At 37.7% G+C, this 19960-nt stretch overlaps 1 long non-coding RNA gene across 1 annotated transcript in view; it reads left to right on the forward strand.

The window, feature by feature from the left end:
* Nucleotides 1–19960, forward strand: part of LOC132413861 (uncharacterized) — a 79854-nt gene that overhangs the window by 38169 nt on the left and 21725 nt on the right. The gene's annotated exons all lie outside the window — the stretch shown is intronic.

The following is a 19960-nucleotide window of genomic DNA, read 5'->3' on the forward strand; positions in this document are numbered from 1 at the left end:
AGAAAGGCCCAAGTCCCCTAAAGCACATGGCTATTTTTTGAGCAATGAAGTTGGTAGAAAGAAATGGCTATTGCCTGAACAACTAACAATATGTGAGGCAGATAGGTCAGGTAACCTGGACAGGAAGGATTCTACAGAAGCTGTGGGGAGGAAATCTGATTGGACAGCGTTCAAGAGAGAATGGAAAGAGAACAATTAAAGCAGTAGATATCAACAGCTCGCTTGAAAAGTTTTGCTATAAAAGCTAGAAGAGAAACAAGGTAGTCGCTGGAGAGGGATATAGGGGCCAAGAGAGGTTTGTATGATTAGATGTAAGTATGTATGTATTTAAGATTGGAGAAATTACTGCATGTTTAATGTTGATGGGTATGAGCCTATGAAAAGGCAAAAATTGTGATGCAGAGGAGAGAGGAGAGAGTTGGAATGATATTGTTGGTTAAGAGAGAGGTGGAAGGCATGAATGAATGCACAGGTGGAAGGGTTGGTCTCAGGAGGAATATAATTCATCCACAGTAATAGCAGGCAAGGAAGAGTTCGTGGGCCCAGATGCGGGTAGGTGTAGAGGGTGTGGGAGGCTTGTGTAGATTCTCTTCTGACTGCTTATGTAAAATCCCGGTATATAACGCAGATTAAAGAAATGAATAGGGGACTTCCCTGGTGGCAGAGTGGTTAAGAATCACTGGCCAACGCGGTGGACACGGGTTCAAGCCTGGGAGTCTTCCCAGGCCAATGCGGGGGACACAGGTTCAAGCCTGGGAGGATCCCACATGCTGCGGAGCAACTAAGCCTGTGCACCACAACTACTGAACCTGTGCTCTAGGGCCTGCCGCATCAGCCCAATTAGAGTCTCTGAAAAATTTTGCAGTTTATAGCTTACCAAACTTACTTGCCTAAGTAAGTTTTTTAGGTAGCAGAATATTTATTAACATCATAAAGGGCACTTGTGTTCCCCAGAATACAGTTTGCAAAATGCTGCTTAACCATCATAATGCTTGGAATTCCTTGAATGCTGCTCATGCCATTTATGACCGGAATAACAGTTTGTTTAGAAAAAGCCCCATCATCACAAAGATATACCAAGGCATTTATAAGAAGGAAGCCACAGAAGATAGGGATGACTTGTGAACTATTTCTGTGACTTAAATTTCTGCCCTCCAAGGCCTGTGATCTACTGTGTAATGAAGTTAGAAGCACAGTCTTTATACACAGTTTTCTTTATTTCTTTATTTTGACTAATTTCAGTCTCAAAATTCTGTGTCATTTGCATTTTTGTCTTTGGGATAAAGATTTTTAGAATCAAGAGATATGTACAATAGTTCACGTGTGAAGTGATGCAATGATATTTGAAAGAACCTGGTTCCATCAAGTAGACAGCATTTGGTAAGTTTAAGAGTGTCATGGGCTTCCCTGGTGGTGCAGTGGTTGAGAGTCAGCCTGCCAATGCAGGGGACGCAGGTTCGTGCCCTGGTCCAGGAGGATCCCACATGCCGCGGAGCGGCTGGGCCCGTGAGCCATGGCCGCTGAGCCTGCGCGTCCGGAGCCTGTGCTCCGCAACGGGAGGGGCCACAACAGTGAGAGGCCCGCGTACTGCAAAAAAAAAAAAAAGTGTCACTTGTTAAGTTTTGTAGGATTTATTCAAAGGAGTGCCAATTATTTGAAAGAGCGACATACATTTAAATTAAGAAAATGAGAATCTTCCTTGGTGAGCAGAAATGATCTTTGCTGACACATGCTTGTGTGCTTATCTAGAGTAGAGAATTGATGAACTATTTGTATCAAATACTCGTTACTTTGCCTCTTTCTCTAAGATGTCCATAAATTGTGTCATTCATTCATTTATTCACTGACTTTTTCAGCTTCCTGTTAAGAGACAATTTTTCACGTGTTTCTCGTGTTTCTGAACATCTTGTGAGCAAAGGTACTGAGATAGTCTTTAGTTCTGGATGATCTTTTCAAAGATGTTTGATAGTGAATAGAAGATAGAGATGGTATCTCCCTCTGGAGCAGAGGGCAAGTTCTTTTGCTGTCCAGTATAATAAAAATAATGTCTCTGTCTGAAGTAACTTTAGACAGGTTTTCTTGTCCATTTTTTATGATAAAAGATCGGGGTTTCTTAAGCCCAGAGTTTTTCAGCTGTGATGCAAACGCATTGCATGAGCAGCATCTACCTAGGCTGCTACATGTAACTCCCGTGGGACTTAAGAGGTAAGGAAGAACCTTACCTGATGGAGAACATTGGCTGAGCCCTGAGACCTTCCTTTTTTTAGGGTGTGTTTTTTAGGGTGTGTTGGTTCCTGGTGTCTGTTGTCTAAGCTCTCTCCAAGACGGTTTTCTGCTCCTGGGACCAGTCTCTCTTGAGGGCTAGGTAGAAATATGGCACTTTGGGCCGTAAGAGATCACTCTGGACAAACAAAACCCAAGTTGATAGTGGCTTAAATAGTAACAAATTTCCAAGCGATGTGTCATTCAGTTTTCTCAGTATAAACAGTTATGGTTCCCTCAGGAATTTGGAACTGTTGGCTGTGCTCTTTCTAGAGGCAAATGTGGTTAAAATAGCCACAGTCAGTCCAAGCTGGCAAGCCAGAGAAGTGGTGGCTAAGCCTCTTTGTACTCATAAATAGACTTATAAAAGTGGATATGCCATAAAATGCAATGGACATGGTGTGATCACATGAAAGTTTATGGAGACTAGTTCTTTCAGATTCTTAACTTTGACGCAATTTATAGTGCCCTTCTAAATGGTTGATCAGCTATTCTCTCGAAGTTATTGGCAGGATCTACAAAACATAAAAATTTTTATTACCTTAAGGGAAACACTTATGAGCAGTTTAAGTAATTTAGAAGTGTTTAATGTCCTATGTTGCCCTTCAGCTTGATTATCCTTATCTTCAGTGGGGAATATGCTTCTGGATGTTGAACTTGGAATAAAAAAGGCAAACACAAGTGAGAAAAATCCCAAGCAAAGTACAGGTCCCAGAACAGAACCAGATTCAAAAGGAGGGGTGGAAAATGAAGGGCCAAGTTGCAGGGCAATCCAAGAGAAGCTGGTAGAAAGCGACGGCATCAGGAACTCTGGGCCACATTGGATTTCAGGAACATCTTGTTAAGAGGGAAGACCACCTGATTGGAAGTGCAGGAAAGCAAAAGAGAAGTTCAGCTTGATGACAGAGAGACTGGGAAAAGTGAATATGGATTATTCAAGCATATTGGCATCTCAGGGTAGGTCATATAACTATATAGCAAAACAAAGCACCAGACCATGAGTGTCTGACCAGACTATTTTAACAAAGCAAACTAGATGGAAAGGGAGCTACTAATAACCTGCTAAACTATCATCCAGTTGTTCTGGATTTGGATGGAACTATGCCTGATAAAGGCTGTGATGTAGGAGCAACTAGAATAAGAATGGGGCCATTTGTATCTCTTTCCTTTGGCTGGGGAACAAAGTTTCCCTGACTGGGAGAATCCTACCAGGCTTGTTTTGGTCAAGAGTCTCTCAACTAAATCCCGGGTGAGATTTAGTTAGTAGGGGTAGAACCAAAGCTAGATGAAGGCATTCAGAGAGGAGACTTGTACACACTACCAAACTGATGGGCCAGACGGCATCAGAAGTTCTGGGACAGGGTCAGGGATAAGCAGTCCTCCTTTCCTTCATTCATTCAGTGTGCCAGGCTCTATGATAGATTTGGGGAATACAAAGATGAAAAGGTATAATTTAGAGTCTTGTAGGTGAACTAGGCAAGCTGATTACAATCAAGTGTGGTCAGAACCACAAATAAAGATGAGCACAGGACTCTCCAGGAGCATACAAGGCAGTGGTACGGAGTGCAGATTGTGAAAGATGGCTTTCTGGAGGAGGTGATGATTGAGCTGTGTCAAAAAAGGCAAGTAGACCATAGGTAGGTAAAGGTGAGGATTGTTTTCAACTGAGGTTTGTGCAAATCCTGTAAATTGAAAGACAGCATGATGCCTTCAGGAACCTTCAATATTTCAGGGTAGCTGAGGCTGGAAAGCCAGAAAGAGCACCTTGTGCATCATGATTTCTCTACAGAAGTGGAGGAACTCTAACATTCACTTTTAGGTCTCTCAGACCAGCTCCAATCATGGATGACAGTGTTCTCTTAATTATCTTTGAGTCCTTCTCTAGGCAAGTACAACCTTGCTGGGATTCCCTCTCATTAGAGAATAGAGTCTAACTTCTCTCTTCAAAGGCTGGGGGGCGGGGTGGAGAGGGAGAGAAGAAATGGCCTCTTCATTGCACATAGACCCACATGCTGAGATTCTAGTACTCTTCCCCCTTAAATCTTTGGAATGAAGTTATAGACCAGCATACCCAGGTCAGCCCAGGGTGACTTCTTCCATAAACTCTCCCTCTAGCAGAGGGATATGGACCCATGCCGATCCAAACAAATAGCCGACTCTGGGGCATGCGCTTATGACAATCTTTGGGCCTTTTTTCCTGGGAGGAATTTTTTCCTTTAGGTCCTACAGTCCTTGGGATGAATTCATATTTAGCGTCTTCCTTTCTGTTTTAATGTTACAGAAAATGAAAATGTCATGTTTGTTTAGATATTATCTATGGTGATAGATTGTTGCTATGAATATTTGAGTTGCTATGAATGCTTGAAGAGGCAGAGTGTGTGTGTTAAAGTGAAAGTACTAGAATGCTGTATTAGCCACAAGATTCTGATGGTTCCAGTGCTAGACTGCAAGTAATGAGTCTTGCCTTGTCCACCTCATGTGGTTATTTGAAAGATTAAATCACAGAAGGTATGTGAAAATGAAGTGTCACTAGGATGCTATACAAACATAAGATGTTAGTAATTGACTTGCTCCTTGTCTAGCTTTCTGAAAAAAAAGCATTTACTGGTTATCTCATAACCAGAAATGAGTGACCATGGTATTAAAGACACTTTAATGAAATGTGGACAAATACATTTTTAAGAACTGATAAAATGTCATTTAGGACTGTGTTGTTTAATTAATTTTTCTGAGTATAGTTGATTTACAATGTTGTGTTAGTCTCTGCTGTGAATCAGTTATACAAGACTGTTTTTTCATAGCATCTCAATGCATTGAATAACATTTAGGGCTCTGCTAGCAAACTGGCAGATATTTGATTCCGTAATTCAACATATTTTGCTGTAGGAACACTGAAATACGTGGCAATTTTTGGAAAGATAATTGCTTTAAAAGAGAGGTTTAGCTTTGACTGAGAGAAAAGTATTGGTAATTTCCAAGGGTGCATTAAAAATGGGTGCGCAGAATTCAGACAGGAAGCAGTCCAGATCAGTAGGAGTGAGCAGAATGCCTGTTCTAATAGTTTAAATGTGCAAAGGGAGATGAGACATGAGGAAACACATGGAGGTGGAGAAAGATCTGCAAGATGCTCATTATCTTTCAACAAAGGGTGGTGCTCAATATACAAGTATTGCAGAAAGGGTACAGATCTTCCCTTTGGCAGCCATCCATGTCTAGGATTAAACATCTGCCCCAAGCTCCTCCTATCCAGTCATCCTCCCTGCTTGCCAGGGGCACATCTCCCTCTGTCACAAACCTCTGGAGGGAATCCCCTGGGTGTTTTTGTGGGCAGAAGGAGTATCACTCACAGTCACTCGCAAGGCAGTGGGCATTGACTCGGGGCTTGGAAACCTCCCAAGAAGAAATGGCAGAGACTTATTCTTTTTTTTCTTCTTCTTTTTTCTGATTTTCCTGCCCTGATCAGAGAAGGAGTCATATTAGTGGCTGCAGAGGCAACCTGCTGCCACAGGAACTAGGTGCAGGGCAGGGTGTGGTTGCTTTGTCCTTCTGTGCTCAAGGAAGTACATTACTTACACTCAATGAAGAGGATTGACCTCAGATTTATCGAGTGTCATTTCTCATAATATTTCTATAAGTAGGAGACCACAAAATAAAATTAATCATTTCATTTACCAAAACTATATAAATGGACCAGTGTCACACTAGTGTTTGAGAAGGAAACAAGGAAATTTTAAAGCCCTTGAATATTTAGCGTGGCCGGGAATTATATCATATTGATAATATGTTAATCTGATGTTTTCAATGAAGTCTTTCAAATTAGTGCTCACAAATCATCTAATTCTATTTATGGGGGGAATAACTTTGAATACCTTTACAATATATACACATCCACGCCCAAAATACTTTTTCAAATGAAAATTCATAAGTACATTATGAAAACTCTCTTTCAGTACATTAGTTATTAAGCTCTAGAACTAAAATACTAAGTTCATTGTTTTCTCAAAACAATATTAAGTTTCATGAATAAGGGACAGGAATCATGTCAATTGCAATAGATTATAGTAATGAAATGTCTGCTGCTTAATAATTTAGCAAGTGCAATGAATGAGTTTTAACTTTGTATTTTATGATGTTATGAAAGGAGGTCAGAAACTTTTTGAAAATACTGCCTGTGTAATTTTGTACTTAGCAAATCCTGTTTTAAGGCTAGTGTGATAAACACATATGTGGAACAGATAGTTCTTGCTGAATGGGTGTGGTAAATCCTGCAGAGTAACTGGTTTTTTCTGTCCGCCCAGGGGCTTGTGTCTGCCTGTTATTGGAAGGGTGAGTCTGAACCACAGCATGTTTGCGTATTCTTTTCTGCTGCAGAGTGGTTCTAAAGAGGCTAATCTGACATTAGAGCATATGCAAAATGGAAAAGAAAAAAACCTCACCAAAAAACCTGTCAAAACCCTGGGAGATTAGGGTATGCATAGGATTTTAAATACATGCTCAGTAGGGGCTAGAGCAGACTGGCTTATGAAGCACATTCACAGACTTTGAGATCCACTGAGTACTTGTAGAATCAGAATATGGACCTTGTGAAGTTTCTTTTTCTTAAAAAAAGATTTTAAGTAAACTTTTAAAAATTGAAGTAGAACATTCATACTGAAAACTGCTCAGATCAAAAGTATATATTTATTGAGATGGATACTTAGATCAGTGAACTGTAGCCCTATGTTTCCTTAATGTCAGCATTTAAAGCTCTAAATTTCACCCTAGGCACAGTTTTAGTTGCATCTTACACATTTGATATTTCACATTTTCTGTTATAATTCAAAGTTTTTATTGTGAACTATTCTTTGACCAATAGGTTTTTTTTTTAGAAGTGAATGGCTTTTCCCCCCAAACATTTGGACTTCTTCTAGTTACTTTTAATAGTTGATTTCCAGCCTCATTTCATAAGATTAATGATTTAAATTCTTTGAAATTTGTTGAGACTTGATTTATGGTCCAGCACGTGGTTAATTTTGGCAAATGGTTTATGCACACTTGAAAAAAACATGTATGCTGTTGTACATACCAAATGAGGCTCATTAATCATGTTTGTTAAAATCTTCTAAATCCTATGATTATTTTTTTTGCTTGTTCTTTGCTGAGAGTCATGCATTCAAGTCTTGAAATCTAATCGTGATTCATCCATTTTTCCTTTGGTTCTGTCAAATTTTGCTTCTTTTGAGGCTCTGTTAGAAGTACACACATTTATAATCATTAAGTCAATTTAGTAGATTGACCCTTTTATCTTGATCACGTATTTGCTACCTCTAGTAATGCCTTTCCCCCCCCCTGATATTAGTACAGCTCTAGCAACTTTTTTTTGTTATTACATTGTATACATTTCTCCAATATTTTGTTTTTAATGCCTCCATGTCCTTATGTTTAAGGGGCGTCTCTTTTAAGGGTATATAATTGAGTTTAACTTTAAAGTCTAGTCTGATGGTCTCTCTCTCTCTTTTTTTAAATAAATTTATTTATTTTTGGCTGTGTTAGGTCCTTTTTTTTTTTTTTTTTTTTTTTTAAACTTCTCACTGTTGTGGCCTCTCCCGTTGCGGAGCACAGGCTCCGGACACGCAGGCTCAGCGGCCATGGCTCACGGGCCCAGCCGCTCCGCGGCATGTGGGATCTTCCCGGACCGCAGCACGAACCCGTGTGCCCTGCATCGGCAGGTGGACTCTCAACCACTGCGCCACCAGGGAAGCCCGGTCTTGCCCCTTTAAGTGTTGCTCTTGAGTGCCTTCAAATAGCTGATTTCTTTTGTAGGATTTGACCCAGCTTCTTGGTGAGAGTGTTGGTCTGATACATAGTTGGGGGTGGATGTCCTCTAGATTCCTTTAAGTCAGGTTAAAGCTAGAATATGCAGATTCTCTTACCTGGAAATTCAGTCTGATCAGAACTCGTAGGTGGTTGTTCATCTCCCTAGAATGCGCCATTACTAAGTTTTATTTCAGTGGGAAAATGGGTAAAGGACGCTCATTAATATAAAAGTTAATATAAAAGAAATAATATAAAAGTGGCCAGGAAATCTATAAACAAATGTTCAACCTCAACAAATATTAAGAAAATGGAAATTGAAACAATGAGATGATTTTCCTTCATCAGATTAAAAAAAATTATTTTCTTGCTGTTGGTGGGAATGTATATCAACCCAATCTACATTAACAGTAATGATAACTGACATTTATTGAGAACTTCCTATGTGTGTCATGAGCTGTTTTATAGGAAGGAAAAAACTCTCTACACCAACTGAAGAAAAACTATTTTTTCCTACTCACTGCATTCACACAGATTACTTCTATGACCTGCTGTGTGGACTTTTTCCCACACTAACCAATTCTCTGACACCAGCTAGGTGTCCTACAATTCAGTTAGTTCTGACACTATTAACCTGAAGTTAGCCTTGGATGCTACAGGTTAAAGGCTCAGTCCCACAAGACTGCCCCCACTTCAGACATCAATAGCAAGTCCCAGGTTCTCACCTCTAGTTCTGACCAATTGGCTATAAACTGGAGGTTCCCATGACCCCCTCCTTGGGTTTGATAGTTTCTAGAATGGCTCACAGAACTCAGGGAAATACTTATTTACATTTACCAGTGTATAATGAAAGATGTAATAAAGGATACAGATGAACACCCAGATAAAGGAATACATAGGTGAGTTCCGGATAGATCTCAAGTACAGGAGCTTCTGTCCCCATGGAGTTGGGGTGTACAACCCTTCCCACACAAGATGTGTTCATCAGCCCGGAAGCTCTTCAGGCCCTGTGCTTTAGGGATTTTTATGGAGGTTTCATTATGTAGACATGATGGATAATACACTCAGTTTTCAGCTCCTGTCCCCTTTCCAGAGAATGGAGAGTAGGACTAAAATTTCCAACTTTCTAATCATGTTGTGGCCCCATCCAGGAGCCCAACAGGAGTCACCTCATGAGAACAAAAGAAGCTTCTATTACCCAGGAAATTCCAGAGGATTTAGGAGCTCTGTGTCAGCCACTCCTTTCACTCAGGAAATTACAAGGAGTGTAGGAGCTCTGTGTCAGGAAATGGGGTCAAACACCAAATATAAGTATATAAGTAGCAGGAACCAGGGACAGAGACCAATATATATATTTCTTATTATTTCACAGCTATTTTAAATACTTTATATGTTATTTATTCTCACAATAATGTTATCAAGTGAGTATGATTATTATTAATCCTATTTTCAGAAGACAAACTGACATTCTGAGTGCCCAAGATCACTCAGATTGTCAGTGACAGCACTGAAATTAGGACCCAAGGATCCTGACTGCAGTGTGCACACCCTTGCCCACTAATTTAGACTGCCTCTCAACCCTACTCCTAAAACTTTATTCTACTGACATGGTCACACAAATGTACAAAGAGACATGTACAAAAAGTTCCCTGTAATTTTGATTGTAATAGTTAAAAACTGGGAACAAATGAAATACTCATCTATCTGGGATTGTAGAAATAAAGTCATCCATGCAAAATATCCAAGCAATGGAATTATCTTAGTAAGAATAAGGTAGGTCTAAACTTACTGACATGGAAAAGTGTCCAAGATACAGTTTTAATGAAGAAAAGGTTAAAAAGTATTTTGGTAAAAAAAATTAAATATGTATATATATAGGTATATATGTAGATAGAAATGTCCATATTGGTATACACACCAAATTGTTAATAGTGGTTTCCTCTGTGAGTAAGATTTATGGGCGGTGGTGAGGGAGGACTTCTGCATTTTAAATTATACATGTCATATTATTTGTACTTTTACATATTGAATATGTGTTACTTTTTTATTTGTTAAAATATTTTTATTTTAAAAGATTTAAACATATACAGAAGTAGAAGATAGAATAATGAATCTCCATATATGTATACCATCTAGTACAGCCAACAATTATCAGGGTTTTTACCTTACTTACTGCATGTATTCCTCACCTCTCTTTACTTTGCTAAAATGCCTTACAGCAAATCTCAGACAGCATACCATTTCACTCCTAACTCAGTATGCGTCAATAAGAATTATAGAAATTTTATTTCACAACCACAGCGCCATTATCATACCTCACAAATTGAAAACAATTCCTTGGTATCATGTAACACCCAGGCCATAATCAAATTGTCCCAATTGTCTCAAAAATGTCTTTTTACAGTTGGTTTGTTTAAAACAGGATCCAAATTAGGTTCTCACATTCTATTTAATTATTACATTGTTTTTGACTCTTTTAACTTGGAACACTGTCCCTCACTTATTTTTTTCACACCATTGACTTGTAATTTAGTAATTTTAAAAGAATTCGAACAGGGATTCCCACAGCTACTTAAATCAGGTGGCAACCCATGTCACACATTAAATCCTATGGAAATAAGACATTTTAATCCTATTTGTATTTCTTCCTCCCATCGTCCATCAATATTGTACTTCTCAGTTAACCAGTATTTGCTGAATGTCTAAGATGTCAAGCAAAAGACATTTTGAGAGAATAACAGTAGAGGAGAGGAGAAATACAAAAGGAAAAAAGACAAAGTCATCAAATTTTTAAGCTCATTAAACATAACAACTGGACTAATTTTAAAGTTCTGATAGTTTTGCTTTATATTAGAAATTGGGTTAGTCAATATCATAGTTAAAATGGCCATAAATGTACTTTGTGTTAAATTTCACTTTAATGTTCTTTGGTAAATCACACTTTTTTCTTCTCTCTCTTCCTCTCTCTTCTTCTCAGTCTCTGTCTCTCTCCTCTCTGTCTCTGTCTTTCTTCTCTAGATATAATCAGAAGTCATGGGTGTGGGTGCTGACGTTTTCTTTAATATTCTAGTGAATTTTAAATACCTTGCCTTTGAAAAGATCAGAAAGTTTGAGAACTTTCAAAGAAGGCCAAGTCAGCATAATTACAATCTCAGGCAGAATTATTCAGGACAATTTAAAAGTATTCAATGCATAATAAATAAAACTGTGCCTCATTGTCAACAGCATTTGAGAGAGAATGCCAAGATGGAACAGTATTATTCTCCCTGATCCAAGGGGATCTAATTAGCACTAAGGTGGGGAAAATAGCAAATGAGAGCAGGAGCTCAATATTATTTCAGGGAAAATAACCTAATGGGCAGATTGATCAGTTAATGGAAAATTCCCAAGAGAAATAATGCAATTGAAATACATAATTAAGAGGGCAGAGAACAGTGGAGGAGAAATAAATGTGCTGTTTGTAGTTCTCTATGCAACCCTGCACAGATCAGTTCCTGTTTGGAACATTTTGTCTTTATTTTGGAAAGAGAAAAACTAGCATTGCTGTATTCTTAGTGAAGGAATATCTAGAAGGGAACAGAATCATGAAAACTAGGTTTTGTTTTCATGTTTCTTATTGATGTTAGAGTATGCCTTCTAGAAATTCCCAGAGGAGGCTCACACATTGTTATTCACTCACTTCAATACCATAAAATTTGCTTAATTATAATATTACTGTGATATTACAAAAATGCATTGAGCAGCACCATGCATTCAGTTTATAAGCCAGTTGAAAATAGTATACCATGTATTCAGTGCATTAGCAAGTTGAAAACAGTTGGAAAACTGAAGTCAAGTTGATGTCTGTTTATATTAAGAATATACTCCAGAAAGTTAAATCAGCATGTACTGATTTAACTTTGTTTCTTGATGGTAGAAATAAGTTTTTACAGCATCACTGTGCTTGCTGTAATTGATGTTGCCTAAGGAGAATGAGAAAAGTGAAACAAATTCTTTAAGAACTTTTTAGGAGTATGATCATCTAGGCTAGCCCAACGAATCTTAGTCTCAAAATAATAGGTTATTTTGTATTACTAAATTCAGAATATAATTTTACTATTGTACTTTCTTTTTATATTATTTGGTGGAAAATCTGAAATTGTGGAATGAGACTGAGACTCCTCAACAACTTCACCAAAGCCCTTTTAATTAAGCTTGGGCATGTTAACCAGAGCTACAGTACATAATAATGCATAATTCTTTCCCGTTAGTATTAACTGAATCAAATATTTTACTTTTAGTGAAAGAGACAGATTTAGAACTAAATAGTGATTTTGCTTTCCTAGGTTAGCAATATAGATGGGAATTATTCGATCTACTGTATCCAGCTTAACTTCCCTAGATCTTCATTTTACTTTCTGTTGTGTAGATATAGGTAGAGCATATTAGAATTTAAATCAAGTTCCAGACAGGGTTAAGTGCATAAAAAATAATAGCATATTAATAAGAGTGAGGGTTATTGTGAAAGGTTACAAACTAATGATAGGGAAGTGCCTACCTAATTATAGTGACTATACTTGTACTACACCCACTCTCTGCATTTGTTTATTTAAACTTGCTAACCACAATCTAGGACACATCTAAGTGAATGATGCAAAACAATTTCTTATTTGAGAAATGATCACACAGGCAGTTAATCTTGATTCTGGAATTTGCCAAAAAAAAAAAAAAAAAGCCTGAAAATAGAATTTGAAGTCTATCACCAAGGTAATGAATCAACCTGAAACAGCCTACAGATGTCAAAAGAAAGTCTAGGGCTTCCCTGGTGGCGCAGTGGTTGAGAGTCCGCCTGCCGATGCAGGGGACACAGGTTTGTGCCCTGGACTGGGAAGATCCCACATGCCGCAGAGTGGCTGGGCCCATGAGCCATGGCCATTGAGCCTGCGCTCCGCAACGGGAGAGGCCACAACAGTGAGAGGCCCACATACCAAAAAAAAAAAAAAAAGTCTATAAGGAAACAGCAGCCTTCATATTTGACAAGAATAAATTCAAATTAAAGATAATTTAGGCCTAGTGAACAGATAATTTGCTACACGGTGTTATATTTTCCCTCTTTCTTTGTACCCAGACATGCACTGTGCTTGATCTCTTTTGTGTCAGTGTCTGGTTCATAGGGTGTTCACAAATCACAACCATAATGCAGTACTCTTTATTATTCCATGGGCTTAAAGCCATGTTCCCTATAAATTCAGTGTAATTATTTCTGCAATTAGAGAGTTACATCTTATTCTTTAGCAATACTATGGTAAATTACGTTCATGATGCAATAGTAATGCTTGTTGGTATCAAGATAATACTAAACTATGAGTCCCTTAAGACCTTATAATTGCTCTTGTATGCCTGGTATACATAGAAAGCCTGGCACATAGTACAGTGAACAGCCTATAATATAGATTTGATAAAAGTGTTATCATCCTACTAAGTCAACAGATGTCTTTACCCACTGAATGGCTAGAATGCTAGGTACCTAATGGTGGTTTAACACCTCCAGAGGTTGCAGTTACTAGCAGGGCCCGCTGAAATATACTGTGTTCCATGCGTTTAAGCTAAAACTTCAGGGAAAGTGGACTCCTACTCCAGGATCCCTACATATAGTCCTTCTCAAATCAATTCAAGTCTTTCACGTTAAAGAGTACTAATTTAACATTTCCCTGCTTCAAAAAGAGGAGTGATTTAACTTTTAACTGTGTCACTGTGGTGCAAAATAAGACTATTAGTGACTTAAAGTATTGTAATTCCAAATATCCATTTATTTCAGACTTTTGGTGAATGTTCATTTATTTGCAGACTGTTTAGAAGGTAGGAAGTTGATACAAATGTTAGTAATTCTTACTGTTGGTGCCAAGTTTGAAGCTTCAAGTGATATTTCCCATTCGATAATCTGGGGAAAATATTTTTCGTGTGTTCTGTTTTTTACGAGCATTATTGAGGTATAATTGTCATACAATAAATTGCATGCATTTAAAGAGTAAAATGTGATGTTTTAGCTTATTTATACACCTCGGAAAATGTCACCACAATCATGATAGCAAACACACGCATCATACCCAGAAGGTTACTTGTGCCCCTCATAATACCTATCCTCTCTCCCCTTTCTCCTCAAGAAACCACTGATTTCTTTTCTGTCACTCTAGATTAGTTTGGATGTCTTAGAATTTAATGTAAAAGGAATTGTGTAGTATGTACTCTTTTTTTGTCTATCCTCTTTCACTCAGCGTAATTATTTTGAATTCACCTATGTTGTGTGTATCAATAGTTCATTCATTGTTATACTGAGTAATATACCATTATACGGATTTACTTCTTTATTCATTAACCTGTTGATGGACATTTGAGTTGTTTCCAGTTTGGGCTATTACAGTAAAGCCACTGTGAACATTTTTATATAAATCTTTGTATGGACATGTACTTTTATTCCTCTAGGTAAATATTTAGGAGTGGAATGGTAGGATCATATGGTAAGTCTTTGTTCAGCTTTTCAAAACTTGCCAAACTGTTTTCCAATCCATTTTACATTCCTAATTACAGTTGTATAGGAGGTGTAGGTGTCCTGCCATCATTTGGGATGGTCACTCTTTTTTTTTTTTTAACTTCTTTATTGGAGTATAGTTGCTTTACAATGTTATGATAGTTTCTGCTGTATAACAAAGTGAATTAGCTATATGTATACATATATCCCCATATCCCCTCCCTCTTGTGTTTCCCTCCTACCCTCCTTATCCCACCCCTCTAGGTGGTCACAAAGCACTGAATTGATCTTCCTGTGCTATGCAGCTGCTTCCCACTAGCTATCTATTTTACATTTGGTAGTGTATATATGTCAATGCTACGCTCTCACTTCGTCCCAGCTTACCCTTCCCCCTCCCGCTGTCCTTAAGTGCATTTTCACATCTGCATCTTTATTCCTGTGATGCCCCTAGGTTTATCAGAACCATTTTTTTTTAATTCCATATATATGTGTTAGCATACAGTATTTGTTTTTCTCTTTCTGACTTACTTCACTCTGTATGACACACTCTAGGTCCATCCACCTCACTACAGATAACTCAATTTCATTTCTTCATATGGCTGAGTAAAATTCCATTGTATATATGTGCCACATCTTCTTTATCCATTCATCTGTTGATGGACACTTAGGTTGCTTCCATGTCCTGACTATTGTAAATAGTGCTGCAATGAACATTGAGGTACATGTCTCTGAATTATGGTTTTCTCAGGGTATATGCCCAGTAATGGGTTTGCTTGGTCATATGGTAGTTCTATTTTTAGTGTTTTAAGGAACCTCCATACTGTTCTCCACAGTGGCTGTATTTACACTCCCACCAACAGTGCAAGAGGGTTCCCTTTTCTTCACACCCTCTCCAGCATTTATTGTTTGTAGATTTTTTGATGATGGCCATTCTGACCAGTGTGAGGTGATACGTCATTGTAGTTTTGATTTGCATTTCTCTAATGATTAGTGACGTTGAGCATCCTTTCATGTACTTATTGGCCATCTGTATATCTCTTTGGAGAAATGTCTATTTAGGTCTTCTGCCCATTTTTGGACTGGGTTGTTTTTTGATATTGAGCTTCATGAGCTGCTTATATATTCTGGAGATTAATCCTTTGTCAGTTGCTTCGTTTGCAAAAATTTTCTCCCATTCTGAGGGTTGTCTTTTCAGCTTGTTTATGGTGTCCTTTGCTGTGCAAAAGCTTTTAAGTTTCATTACGTCCCATTTGTTTATTTTTGTTTTTATTTCCATTTCTCTAGGAGGTGGGTCAAAACGCATCTTGCTGTGATTTATGTCATAGAGTGTTCTGCCTGTGTCTTCCTCTGAGAGTTTTATAGTGTCTGGCCTTACAATTAGGTCTTTAATCCATTTTGAGTTAATTTTTGTGTATGGTGTTAGGGAGTGTTCTAATTTCATTCTTTTCACGTCACTGTCCAGTTTTCCCAGCACCACTTATTGAAGAGGCTGTCTTTTCTCCATTGTATAATCTTGCCTACTTTATCAAAGATAAGGTGACCATATGTGCATGGGTTTATCTCTGGACTTTCTATCCTGTTGCATTGATCTATATTTCTGTTTTTGTGCCAGTACCATACTGTCTTCATTACTGTAGCTTTGTAGTATAGCTGAAGTCCAGGAGCCTGATTCCTCCAGCTCCATTTTTCTTTCTCAAGATTGCTTTGGCTATTCCAGGTCTTTTGTGTTTCCATGCACATTGTGAAATTTTTTGTTCTAGTTCTGTGAAAAATACCATTGGTAGTTTGAATCTGTAGATTGCTTTGGGTAGTATTGTCATTTTCACAAAGTTGATTCTTCCAATCCAAGATCATGTATATCTCTCCATCTGTTTGTATCATCTTTAATTTATTTCATTAGTGTCTTATAGTTTTCCGCATACAGCTATTTTGTCTCCTTAGGTGGTTTTATTCCTAGGTATTTTATTCTTTTTGTTGCCATGTTAAATGGGAATGTTTCCTTAATTTCTCTTTCAGATTTTTTGTCGTTAGTGTATAGGAATGCAAGAGATTCTGTGCATTCATTTTGTATCCTGCTACTTTATTCATTGATTAGCTCTAGTAGTTTTCTTGTAGCATCTTTACGATTCTCTATGTATAGTATCATGTCATCTGCAAACAGTGACAGCTTTACTTCTTTTCTGATATGGATTCTTTTTATTTCTTTTTCTTCTCTGATTGCCGTGGCTAGGACTTCCAAAACTATGTGGAATAACAGTGGTGAGAGTGGGCAACCTTGTCTTGTTCCTCATCTTAGTGGAAATGGTTTCAGTTTTTCACCATTGAGAATGATGTTGGCTGTGGGTTTGTCATATATGGCCTTTATTATGTTGAGGTAGGTTCCCTCTATACCTACGTTCTGCAAGGGTTTTATCATAAATGGGTGTTGAATATTGTCGAAAGCTTTTTCTGCATCTATTGAGATGATCATATGTTTTTATCTTTCAGTTTGTTTATGTGGTGTATCACATTGATTGATTTGCATATATTGAAGAATTCTTACATTCCTGGGATAAACCCCACTTGTTCATGGTGTCTGATCCTTTTAATGTGCTGTTGGATTCTGTTTGCTAGTACTTTGTTGAGGATTTTTGCATCTATGTTCATCAGTGATATTCGCCTGTAGTTTTCTTTCTTTGTGACAGCTTTGTCTGGTTTTGGAATCAGGGTGAATGGAGGCCTCATAGAATTGGGAGTGTTCCTCCCTCTGCTATATTTTGGAAAGGTTTGAGAAGGATAGGTGTTAGCTCTTTTCTACATGTTTGATAGAATTCATCTGTGAAGACATCTGGTCCTTTGTTTGTTGGAAGATTTTTAGTCAATGTTTCAATTTCAGTGCTTGTGATGGTCTGTCTATATTTTCTGTTTCTTCCTGAATCAGTCTTGGAAGGTTGTGCTTTTCTAAGAATTTGTCCATTTCTTCCAGGTTGTCCATTTTATTGGCATATAGTTGCTTGTAGTAATCTCTCATGATCCTTTATATTTCTGCAGTGTCAGTTTTTACTTCTCCTTTTTCATTTCTAATTCCGTTGATTTGAGTCTTCTCCCTTTTTTTCTTGATGAGTCTGGCTAATGGTTTATCAATTTTATTTATCTTCTCAAATAACTAAGTTTTAGTTTTATTGATCTTAGCTATTGTTTCCTTCATTTCTTTTTCATTTATTTCTGATCTGATCTTTATGATTTCTTTCCTTCTGCTAAATTTGGGGTTTTTTGGTCTTCTTTATCTAATTGCTTTAGGTGTAAGTTTAAGTTTATTTGAGATTTTTCTTGTTTTTTGAGGTAGGATTGTATTGCTATAAACTTCCCTCCTCTTAGAACGGCTTTTGCTGCATCCCATAGCATTTGGGGTCATCGTGTTTTCATTGTCATTTGTTTCTAGGTATTTTTTGATTTCCTCTTTGATTTCTTCAGTGATCTCTTGGCTATTTAGTAGCATATTGTTTAGCCTCCATGTGTTTGTATTTTTTACAGGTATTTTCCTGTATTTGATATCTAGCCTCATAGTGTTGTGTTCAGAAAAGATACTTGACACAATTTCAATTTTCTTAAATTTACCAAGGTTTGAATTGTGACCCAATGTATGATCTATCCTGGAGAATGTTCCATGAGCACTTGAGGAGAAAGTGAATTCTGTTGTTTTTGGATGGAATATCCTAAAAATATCAATTAAGTCCAATTAAGTCCATCTTGTCTAATGTGTCATTTAAAACTTGTGTTTCCTTATTTATTTTCATTTTGGATGATCTGTACATTGTTGAAAATGGGATGTTAAAGTCCCCTACTATGATTGTGTTACTGTCGATTTCCCTTTTTATGGCTGTTAGCATTTGCCTTATGTATTGAGGTGCTCCTATGTTGTGTGCATAGATATTTATAATTGTTATATCTTCTTCTTGGATTGATCCTTCGATCATTATGTAGTTTCCTTCTTTGTCTCTTGTAATAGTCTTTATTTTAAAGTCTATTTTGTCTGATATGAGCATTGCTACTCCAGCTTTCTTTTGATTTCTATTTGCATAGAATATATTTTTGCATCCCATGAGTTTCAGTCTATACGTGTCCCTAGGTCTGAAGTGGGTCTCTTGTAGACAGCATATATATGGGTCTTGTTTTTGTATCCATTCAGCCAGTCTATGGGTTTGGGTTGGAGCATTTAAGCTGTTTACATTTAAGGTTATTATCGATTTGTATGTTCCTATTACCACTTTCTTAATTGTTTGGGGTTTGTTATTGTAGGTCTTTTCCTTCTCTTGTGTTTCCTGTCTAGAGAAGTTCCTTTAGCATTTGTTGTAAAGCTGGTTTGGTGGTGCTGAATTCTCTTAGCTTTTGCTTGTCTGTAAAGGTTTTAATTTTTCCATCGAATCTGAATGAGATCCTTGCTGGGGAGAGTAATCTTGGTTGTAGGTTTTTCCCTTTCATGACTTTAAGTATATCATGCCACTTCCTTCTAGCTTGCAGAGTTTCTGCTGAAAGATCAGCTGTTAACCTTATGGAGATTCCCTTGTATGTTATTTGTTGCTTTTCCCTTGCTGCTTTTAGTATTTTTTCTTTGTATTTAATTTTTGGTAGTTTGATTTATATGTGTCTTGGTATGTTTCTCCTTGGATTTATCCTGTATGGGACTCTCTGCACTTCCTGGACTTGACTGACTATTTCCTTTCCTATATTAGGGAAGTTTTCAACTATAATCTTTTCAAATATTTTCTCAGACCCTTTGTTTTTCTCTTCTTCTTTTGGTACCCCTATAATTCAAATGTTGGTGCGTTTATTATTGTCCCCAACGTCTCTGAGACTGTCCTCAATTCTTTTCATTCTTTATTCGGCTCTGCAGTAATTATTTCCAGTATTTTATATTCCAGGTCACTTTTCCGTTCTTCTGCCTCAGTTATTCTGCTATTGATTCCTTCTAGAGAATTTTAAATGTCATTTATTGTGTTGTTCATCATTGTTTGTTTGCCCTTTAGTTCTTCTAGGTCCTTGTTAAACGTTTCTTGTATTTTCTCCATTCTATTTCCAAGATTTTGGATCATCTTTACTATCATTACTCTGAATTATTTTTCAGGTAGACTGCCTATTTCCTCTTCATTTGTTTGCTCTGGTGGGTTTTTACCTTGCTCCTTCGTCTGCTGTGTATTTCTCTGTCTTCTCATTTTGTTTAACTTACTTTGTTTCAGCCTTCCTTTTTGTAGCCTGCAGATTCATACTTCCCATTGCTTTTGGTGTCTATCCGCAATGAGTGAGGTTGGTTCAGCAGCTTGTGTAGGCTTCCCGGTGGAGGGGACTGGCGCCTGTGTTCTGGTTTGTGGGGCTGTATCTTGCCTTTCTGGTGGGGAGGGCCGCATCTGGCAGTGTGTT

This window comes from Delphinus delphis, chromosome 18, assembly GCF_949987515.2.
Source record: "Delphinus delphis chromosome 18, mDelDel1.2, whole genome shotgun sequence".
In the NCBI taxonomy this organism is placed as follows: domain Eukaryota; kingdom Metazoa; phylum Chordata; class Mammalia; order Artiodactyla; family Delphinidae; genus Delphinus; species Delphinus delphis.